The sequence below is a fragment of the Triticum aestivum genome, chromosome 5B, assembly GCF_018294505.1.
Source record: "Triticum aestivum cultivar Chinese Spring chromosome 5B, IWGSC CS RefSeq v2.1, whole genome shotgun sequence".
Classification (NCBI taxonomy): Eukaryota; Viridiplantae; Streptophyta; class Magnoliopsida; order Poales; family Poaceae; genus Triticum; species Triticum aestivum.
The window spans coordinates 336,587,188-336,598,328 of NC_057807.1; the positions used below are offsets into that span (position 1 = coordinate 336,587,188).

Genomic DNA, 11,141 nt, shown 5'->3' on the forward strand with positions numbered 1-11,141 from the left:
AACATATATGTTTTTCCTGTAATATCTAGTAGAAGAACTAATTTGTATGTTTAATAGATGGACAGGACTTGGATAACTTCTGCTCGAAGATTCTCCATTGCATATGTCGAGGGGGTTAAAAACTTTATGAACTTTATCAGAGCTGAGTTCGATGGTCCGAAATCAGATGTGCTCTGCCCGTGTAGCAGTTGTATGAATTCAGTTACAAGACCCCAGTCAACTGTGCAAAATCATCTACACTTGTATGGGATGTCGGTCACATATACTAGGTGGGTTCATCATGGTGAAGCTGTGAACGTCAATGTTATTGACTACGTGGAAGCAGCAGATCACCATCTTGATCTGCCTAATGCTCAGGTGGAAGAGGAGAAGGAGGTGGTGGTGGCGGATCCAGTGAGTTTGACCAATATTGAAACAATGCTACGAAATGCTCGTGCATTCCGTGAACTTTCACCTGCAGAAGAAAAACGGTGGGCCCGCATGTTGGAAAAATGCAACATTGTTGTCACCCCAGGAAATAAGCTGTCAGTATTCTCAGCTATGGTCACCTTTCTTGAGGTGAAGACATTTGAGCGGATGACCAACAAATCATTTGATGCGATGTTGGCTGCTTCACGCAAATCTTTTCCAGATGCGTCTGAGCTGCCACACACCTACAGTAAAATGAAGAATTTCCTTCGTGCAGTTAGAATTGGATATGATATGATCCATGTTTGTGAGAATAATTGTGTTCTGTTCCGGAAGGATTATGCCAACTTAAGTGAATGCCCGAAATGCAAATCATCAAGATGGAAAGATGGCGATGCTGTGAAGAGGATTCCTCATAATGTTTTAAGACATTTTCCAATTACACCAAGATTGCAGAGGTTGTTTCATGATGCTGAAACGAGAGAGGATGTACTGTGGCATTCTAGGAACCAGGAGTACAGAGATTAGAATGTAATGAGCCATCCATCTCATGGTAGTGAGTGGAAAAGCTTCAATGATAAACACAAAGAGTTTGCTGCTGACCCGAGAAACATTAGACTTGGCTTAGCTTCAGATGGATTTAACCATTTGGCCACCAGAGCGCCACATATAGCATGTGGTCAGTGCTTGTTATCCCTTACAACATGCCTCCAAATGTCTGCATCAAAGAATCAAACTACATGATGGCCTTGCTCATCCCAGGTCCAAAATGTCTTAAAAAGGATTTTGATTTGTTCATGGAGCCTCTTGAGGAGGAACTTCAATAGCTATGGAAGGGTGTTCTCACTCGAGACCTGTATAGCAGCCCACCAGCTGATTTGTTTCTGCGTGCTGTTATAATTTGGTGCATCCATGATTATCCGGCTTTGGGCACTATGTCAGGGCGAACGACACATGGTTACAATGCATCTATTCGCTGTGACAGGAATCCGCTTGCATACACAATACTTAGCAAGATCTGTTACATTGGACACCGCCATTTCCTTGCCAAGGACAAGCCGCATCCTAGAAAATACCGAAGACATGTGTTCAATGCAAAGCATGAAAACCGTGATGCGCCAAAGAGGCTCACCGCCGATGAGTTGCAAGTGGAATTAGAGAAGGTCAGGCATATTACACCAGGAAACCATCCTGGTAATGGTAGCGGGAAAAGGAAGTGTGGCAGGGCAGAAGAAAGATTATTGTTTACCCGCAGGTCCACTTTGTGGGACTTGGAGTATTGGAAAGATTTGGATCTGCGGCATAATCTTGATGTGATGCAAATCGAGAAAATATATGTGACAGCATTATCGGCACACTTCTTAATATTGAAGGCGAGACGAAAGATACCTTAAAATCTAGGATTGATTTGACACACCTGGGTATCAGAAGGGATTTGTAGGTGCAAGATGAAGGTAAACCACGGGATATGGCACCAGCTGTGTACGTCTTGGACAAGGTAAAAAGAAAAGAATTTTGCGAGGTCCTGTCATGTGTGAGATTCCCACATGGATTTTCTTCCAGCCCTGAAAGGAGAGTCAGTGCAGATGGAAACAAGGTACAAGGGTTGAAAACTCATGACTGCCACGTCCTACTTCAAAGGGTTTTACCTGTTATCCTTAGAGGATTGGTCCGCCCTGACTTATATAGAGCAGTTGCGGAGTTGGGATAATTCTTCAGGGAACTCTGCAGTAGAAATATCAGGATAGATGCTTTGGAGCGTCTAGAGACAAGATACCAACTATCCTATGCAACCTTGAGAAGATATATCCTCCAGCCTTCTTTGATGTGATGGTGCATTTGGTTGTTCATCTACCTGATGAGACACTACTTAGAGGTCCAGTACAGTATGGCTGGATGTACCCTACTGAAAGGCGGCTAGGCACTTTCAAGGGCTATGTTAGGAACAGAGCTAGACCCGAGGGTTCCATTACAGAGGCCTACATTGCTACATAAGCATTGACATTCTGCTCAAAATACATTGAAACAGCTGATCAGCTTAGCAAAGAGGTGGGTGAAGACAATCCCAGGCTCAATGTTTTCGATTATTCTGTTCGAGTTACAGGGAAGAGTCGACAAGAGGACAAGCCTAAAGATTTGGACAAAATGGTTTGGTATGTGTTGAATAACTGTCCTGAGATACTACCTTATATCAAGTAAGTGCAGTACTGCAGCTTATACATTGTAATCTACTAAACTTGCAGCACATTCTTATATATTTAGATGTTTGACGTGATCACTATGTTGTGCAGCATCTACAAAGAGGAGTTACTGCTGCAAAATCCAAGAAACATTGACAAACTAGTTATGGCAGGATTGGCGAAATGGTTCGAGAACTATGTAAGCTTTTGAAGTGCACTGTCAGTTTTTTTAATATATTGAGTACATAAGATGATCAGCTTGTCTATTTTCTAACCATAGGTTAAGAAGATGCGGGAGGATGGGCAGGCAGTTGATGATGCCCTTTACTCACTAGCAATGGGTCCTGATACTTGGGTAAGACATTATGAATCTTGCGTTGTTGGAGATGTGCGCTACAACACCCTTGCACGAGACGAAGGCAGGAAGACACAAAACAGTGCCATCATGAGCACGGATATGTATGACAAAGAGACAACTGAAATGTATGCTAACATAACAGACATTGTTCAGTTGCAGTATATCTCCAGTTTCGAGGATCATCGGTGTGTGGTTCTGTTGTGCTGTCGTTGGTATAACCTGTTTTCCAGAATCGCAAAACCCAGAGCTGATGATTATTTCAAATCCATCAATGTCAAGGCGGCGTACCAGACCAACGAGCCTTTTATTTTGGCAAATCAAGCAACACAGATATTTTTCTTGGAAGACAAATTTGCATGTAGCGATGACTGGAGAGTATTGCAAAGGTTTGAGCAGAGGAATTCGTTTAATGGAGTTGCACAACAAGATGATGCTTACACTGCTCCTGATGTACAAGATAACACAGATGTTCCAAATATCTTTGAGAACCATCATGTCAATGACATCGGCGAAAAGATTGCCTGTCGTGCTATGGACATACAAGAGTTGATCAAGAAGAAGCCAACGTTCGAGGATGTTGAGGACGAAGAAGAAGATAACACCATGGGGAATTACGATTTAGACTGATACACATGGCGAAGATGTTGACGCTGCTGTTGCGGATGATGATTACATTGCTTTTGTCGTATTTTCATGTCAGAAGACGTTTTTTTATCTACTATGTGAAATTGTGTTTGCTATGACAATTAATACCTGATGAACATGTTGTTTAGTATTTTGCTGTGAGAACATCACTTGTTATGTATGCTGATTTGTGTTTGGTGATTGTATGACAACTAAAACATGATGACATTGTTGTTTAGTTGTACTCATATTTGGCTGTGAAACTTGAATTTGATGACATAGTTTGCTGTTGGACTGCAATTTGCTCGACGTCTTCGAATGAGAACAAAGCTGACCCGACAGGGCCTCTGCTATTTATTTATTGATGAGCAAAAGGGGATACCCCCTGATTTTCCGTTAATAGAAATCATTAGATGTTCACAACACTACGCCCAGCCTGCTACACAGGTTTCATTCATTACTAGTTTCAGCAAAGTGCTCATGTCGTAGTCACTGAATACATCACGAGTGCTACATACACTTCAAATAAAGAGACAATCATCCTACAGAGCACATCGATTTTGCCCATTGTCTTCAAAAGCTCTTTCATCTCCTCATTGCTGTCAAGGCCGTTCAGCAGATGTTGCTTGGCCATGATCAGAGGAACTGCATCTTTAACCTTCTGCTTTGCATCTTCCTCTTCTGTCGTTCCTTCAGTTACTTGTCCAACACTCCAACCTGCTGGTATTGGGATTCCTCGACTAACCAAATAATCAGCGTAGTTGCATTCCCCCACATCAACAACCTCCCAGAAATACAAATCACACGAATCTTCCCTCACTACTGGAATCTGGCACTTTGCCATCTGCCATGGCAGATGGCAAAGGCATGGTCGGCGGATGGCAAAGGCTTTGCCATCTGCCAGCAGATGGCAAAGGCTTTGCCATCTGCCAGCAGATGGCAAACAGTTTGTTTGAAACCCTATCGTTAAAGGCTTCTTTGCCGTCTGCTGGCTGATGGCAAAGAGTCTGTGCCATCTGCCAGTGATGGCAAAGCCTCTTAACGGGGTTAGCCCCGTTAGAAGGCTAACATCATACTTTGCCGTCTGCCAGCAGATGGCAAAGGTTGCAGGCTATTTGCCATCTGCCAGCAGATGGCAAAGGCTACATGCTTTGCCGTCTGCCAGCAGATGGCAAAGAGCTTTGCCATCTGCTGGCAGATGGCAAAGAGCCCAAATAGGCCAGCCCAAATTTTACATGTAGATGACATGTGGCCTCTTTTCCATCTGCCAGCTAATCGCAAAGCTCTTTGCCATCTGCCAGCTAATGGCAAAGTGACTATATTGCCCCATTTAATTTTGTTTTTTCTTATATCAGCTCATTTTCACAGAAAATCAAACACAAATATATTTATATGACCAATATAGCATATTCAACACATATTACCAATAGTCATGAACACATATATATCCAACACATGTTACCAATAGTAGCAAGTTTCATCCGTACATATACATAGTTTCATCAATATTACACAGTTTCATCCACAGGTAGCAAGTTTCACAAGGTTAAAACAAAAACTAAATACAAGCACTCCATCAACCCAAGCTTCCGTGATCTTAAGCAAATCTGTAAAATGGGAAAGAAGAAAGTTAGAAGAAGACTAGAAGAAGAAGATTATTATGATGCGGAAATATGCATGGATTGTCAAAACTTGCATTATCCCACTATCACTAGTACAACAAAGCTGCAGGTTTGTATTATCCTACTATCAGAAATCTGGAACTAAACTAACCTAATTAATCATAACAAGGTGGCATGCATAGAAATCTGGAACTAAACTAAGAACTTCAAATTAAAAGAGGAGAAGCAAAGGTTCAGGAATTAGTTGCTCCCCTGCCGACGCATTGGTTGTCGAGGTTGAGGAGGTTGTGTCCATGGCCGCACCATCGACCTGAGCTGCAACCCAGCATCCACCGCAGACCCGTCTTTGCGCTCGAAAGAGACGACCGCTTCAGACCCCTCCTAGCTCCCCTCCGACTGTGGTCTCCTCCTTGTTCATCCGCCTTGCTATGGCTTCAAGGTGGCAGGACAGGCCGTCCCTTGTCACTGGGCGTCGCCGTCCATGGCCAGATCTAGCCACTCCATGGTGTCCGGGCAGGGGAGGAAGTGGCCATCCTGTCCATGGCGTCCCGGTGCTCGAGTGACGACGGATCAGAGAGTTAGAGGGGGCGTGGTAAAGAAGATAAGGAAGGAGGGATGTGGCAAGGGAAGAGAGGGGATCTGACTCACCGGAGCAACGCTGGAGCCACACCAGCTACGCGGTAGCCCAAACCCTAGTGAATCGGTGTTTTTCGAATGTAACTCATCCTTGGCAGAATATTGTTGTCATATTCACAACGGAAGAGTTCCTGTCCAGCTGACAATGCAGATGATGGAGATGCTGATAAGCAGATCAACAGTATTCTGCATTTTTTTACCTGGCTCGTATCAATTCATGTTAATTGCATTCAGCTAGAAAGTAGAGTACAATCCTGATAATTACATTCAGCTACTGAAATAAGGTAAGACAATATTCTGCCAATCATCACCCACTGGTAAACGATGATCTCAACAAGGTAAGACTGCAGACAATGACCTCAAAGAGATGTATGTAACTAGCAGATGTGCACTCACCTGCCATTCCATGAATAACCTGCAACTACTCTCACCCACAGAATAGTTGAAAATATCTAATGTTTACCATTTAAACAAAAGACTTGGTTGGAGTGTCTTAAGAGAGCTCTTACGTATAGGTAACAGTATCTGTTGTGCAACTAGATGAATTTAACACGAATACGTTAGAATTTTCCATAGATACTAAAACATGCTGAAAATAGAATGCTAGCATTGCCAAGCTACTGAATAGTCCAACTCTCCTCTGGCTGACAAAAACGGTAACAGACATTTCAGAAACCAGATGGAATCCAACAAACAGAGGGAAAGCAGAGCAAGCTATACTTGCGGCATGGTAGAGATGAAGATCAGAGCAAGGGAAAAGAGCAGCTACTAGCATCAGCCTGAATTGTACGTGTACAACACAACATCTTGTTACAATACAGAGATGGATTAAGTGTAATTTTCTTTCAACAACACACAATCTGCGTGTCTTTATATTTTTTCGAAAGATAGGGGAAAACAAATGCATACAGTAGAAATTAAAATCTCATCTAATAGCGTGTGCTTCTGAACGAAAGAGAAGTTAGCTGACCTCTTAATGCTCTTCGTTGGTAGGAGGATGACCACCTGCGATCAAGTGCGCTATTGTGGCATATATCTTCCTTTTTGCCAAAGAAGCATGGTAGAATTATAAAGAGAGTATGTTTCCATAGACATTTAAAAAAAGAGATTTGTGTATACTCATTATAGTGTAAGTACCATAGATTATTCAGATTAGAAGTTCTTGTCTCTACCAACAATTTATATTTTCTATACATACTAATATCTATATCGCATTGACAATCATGTATTTATATGAGCTCTTTGTGGTGCATGATACAGCCAGATTCCTTTTGTTATTGCAGCAATTTATAAGTATTTAAATATATTTTAATAGCTAGTTTCTTCTGTGTTATAAAGACAAAATAAGACATGCATAGACTTGCAAATATGTATTAGAAATCTGCTACTCCAAAGTATCATGTGAATCAATGTAAGTCACGAATCGTGTGCATATCACGCAAAGCAGTTTTTTTGTAAGAACAATACATAATACTAATCAACGGTACAGATGATTCAACACATATGCATCAAGACACCACTACCTTGCACATGGTGATATAGGATGGAGTTGAATCTGATCACCTCCTTTTTACAACTTATAGTGTAATGCGTACTGCTCATAAATAGGCATGTATATAGTAATTTTTCTTTTGATCAAACGCTTGGTATATTAATGATCACATTATACATTTATGTACATTTCTTACTTGCGAAATCTTTTACAAATTGGAATATAGGAATATTATTAATACCCAGAAGAAATACTTATGTCCTATAAACCTGCAAATACGAAGCATGCATTCACCATATATTAGAATTCCAAATTTTATAGTTTGTTTGCATGTTGGTAATAAGCTTTGCCCCTTGTGATATGGATTATCACATAGAATGGAAAGAGGAGAAAAAATTATGGCTTAGCAGAATCAAGGAGGAAAAGCACTACACGTGAAGTATCAAAACGTTGTGATAGCACGAACCCCACCAGATTTGAACTCGTGCTCTTGGTATGACATGGAAAGAGGGGCTACTCTCCAATTGAAGTGAAAATAGTAGAACTTTGAGCATAAAAATTCTAAAAGAACATTGCAACACGGTATTAAGTCAAGATTTTGCAACCGAGAGGGAAAGTCAAATAAATAAATATAGCTATGTTCAAACCAAAATAGCATGTCAGACATGAAATGTTCTGTTGCCCCTACATTCTCGCCGATAATTAATTGTGCTTTAACAAATAAAAAAGGGGAATAATATAAAGAATTATTCTGTTTAAAAGAGCAGGTGAGAAAGATACACAGCCTTAGCGATTTTTGCTCTTCTCCATTTGGATGTTTTCTTGTAAACCATTGCACCACCTTGGAGCCCTTCACTCCTAACGTCTGGCTATATGTTCAGGAAAAAAACAAATATATAGCAAACATAAATATTGGAAATTATAGCCTATATAAAAAAGCATAAATTAGTTGATAGCCTAGAATGAAGAATGGATGGAAACCTTAAAGCTAGCTACATCAAGTACTTAATAATAAACAAACAGACTGAACTGATCTACTCGGACGAATGGCGGAGAGCAGTAAGCAGCTTGCCTAAACAATCAAACCTCTGCAATGGTTATTTGTGGAACTATGGAATTGTATTCCTTTGTTGTTTACTAATTGGATTTCTTATTGCCTAAAGAAGTTTGATTGTTTTTGTTTACTTAGCTTTTCAATCTATAGCACAACTATATATGCTTTTCACAATTCACAACTGTATGCACGGTTCGTTGTAACACACAAAGGAAGAAAAGCATGATCAAGGCATATATGTACTTCCTCCGTCTCAGTTTACAAGTCCTACGCGTATACCTAGGTTGTCAATTTGATCACCCTAATATAAACTATATAACACAAAAATTATATCTTTTGGAAATAGAACATCTGAAGTTTATATTGGTATATTTTTTATAATATATTACTTGTATTAGGTTGGTCAAATTGACGATCTAGGGGTACGTGCATGCCTTGTAAACTGAGAGAGAGGGAGTACTAATTTGGTGAAAACAGTTTTAACTGGCAACCTGCAGACCTTAATTAATATATCTACTTGTCTCACTATTATACATGAAGGAGAAGAATTAAAGTTGGTCATAGCTGAAACTGAAAGGGCCTTACTATATTTTCTATGAGTAGCACTTCGAAATGTGAGTGTTGGAATTATATGAAGAGGGATGGAGCATGTTGTTGTGAACGGATATGAAGAATATGGACTGCATAGTCATAATTGTAGGAAGCATTCATTGGAGTGTTTTCTTTTATACTTCGACACCCACACTACATAATCATTTTGATATCCAATATAGGAAGAATTGAATGCAACTTGTTCAAGTCAAGCAGTCCGTCTAGCTTGCTTACAGCAGCAAAAACTCTACCTCACTGAGCACAACAAAGGAACACAGTAAAACAACACAGCAGACTCTGACATCACTACCGTGGCTTATCACATCAGAGAGTACTAAGTGGGGAATCAAAGGAAATATTAAGTACCAAAACCTTTCGAAAACAATTTTATCTCTGGAAGATTTTCACTAACATACAATTTGCAAACTGTTGTTCCATTCAAAGTATCTTCGCATGATGAGATTAGGCTTTTAGGCATGGTTCTGTCAATGTGAAATGTATAGGAAAAAAAAATTCAAAGCCATGCCTTTGGTTAATGCAGCAAGGCAGAATAAGAATACATACAATGCAGGATAACTAAAGACCTGGCTTTCATCAGTTCCTTTCAGCCCTTATAATGTTGCTTATAGATGGACATGCACAAAAACGAATTTTTCTTTGCCAAATGTTATCAATCAAGCCTATTTATTGGGATTTTGTTATGAATTCAGGTAGCGGGAGATTAGATCAGGAATTTTCAGGTATGTGCTTACATGCCTGCTAGGAATAACGGGTTGCAGATTCAAAGGGCGTAGAGGAGGTGAACTACTGCACCACCAGCCTTGCCGTCCTTCCTCCACACAGCATCCGCCAGCAGCCTCATGGACGACTACAGCTGTCCGATATGCTGCACACTACAGTCGATTCATCCGCCATGGGAGGGCTCCTTCGCCTAGCGCCGCGTGCCGGCCCGCCTGCGCGTCGGGGAATCGTCGGATCCGCCCGGATCCAGGCGCAACGAGGGTCACCGGAGGAGCAGCGAGGCGAGCTCGGGACGGTCATCCATGGCGGCCTCCTGGCCTCCTGGCGGCGGGGTACATCTGCGGGGGAGAGAGATGGGTGAGGGAGTAGGGGAGGAGAGGAGAGAGGGCGGTGGCGCAGGGGCTCACCATAGCGTGGGGTGGCGGGCGGCGACCGGCGGGGAGGCACAACTGGTCGGTCTCCTCCCTCACGGTGGGGCGGGAATGGACCGGCGGGATGGCCTATCCTCCGGCCATGTAGGGGAAACCGACGGCGGCAGCGACCGGTGAGGGCGGCGGCGGCGACCGGTGAGGGTGGCGGGGAACCCTATCCAGCACACACGGGAGTGGGCTGAGACTGATTCGGGGTGGCTGGGATTTTTTTAGGGAGGCTGGGGGTTTTCTTTTCTTTAATTTTTCACTCTTTGATTTTTTTAGCAAGGAGGGAGATAGTCCCATCTCTTTGCCATCTGCCAGCAGACGGCAAAGATTCTTTGCCGTCTGCTGGGCAAAGAGGTGGGGCTAGTATGCCGTTACACTCTTGACGGCCACAAGATTTGCCAACCTCTTTGCCATCTACTGGCAGATGGCAAAGATTATTTGCCATCCACTAGCAGATGGCAAAGAATTGGCTGATGGCAACAATGTTCTTTGCCGTCTGTCAGTTCTTTGCCATCTGTTTTTTATAAGAAGATGACAAAGACGTTCTTTGCCATTAGCTGGCAGATGGCAAAGAGCTGGCTGATGGCAAATTCCCTGTTTTCAGTAGTGCCTTTTCTGCACGAATCAAATTGGAAGATCATCAACCAAACTATTAAAATAATCAGCAATTGAAAGCAGCAGAACAACACTTAAACATATTATTACCCCATGATTCGGGCATTTGTAGAAGACTCGACCAGGGTTGAGGATTGTGGTTGAGACGCAAAGGATGAATCTGCGTGATTTGCAGCAGAGGCACCACACCAACGACAGCGGGTTGCGATGAGCAATCGGCTGCGGTGCGCGTTCCGGCGGGGGCGACCCACAGGCGATGGTATGGGTGGCGACTTGGTGCATATCTGGTTGTTGCCTGCTGAAGAGCAGGTGGACGAGCAGCCAGCGGACATGGTTGCTGCGGCCAGAGCTTCTGATGCTAGGCAGAGTATGTAGAGAAGAGGAGAAGCGAACGTTGGATA

At 42.4% G+C, this 11,141-nt stretch overlaps 1 long non-coding RNA gene across 1 annotated transcript; it reads right to left on the minus strand.

The window, feature by feature from the left end:
• Window positions 1-6,399: 6,399 nt before the first annotated feature.
• Window positions 6,400-10,358, minus strand: LOC123111733 (uncharacterized). Its single transcript, XR_006454682.1, has 3 exons — window positions 10,114-10,358; window positions 9,718-10,044; window positions 6,400-8,189 (listed from the first exon to the last, which is right to left on the minus strand). It is a non-coding gene; the product is annotated as an uncharacterized lncRNA (long non-coding RNA).
• Between the last annotated feature and the right edge of the window lie 783 nt (window positions 10,359-11,141).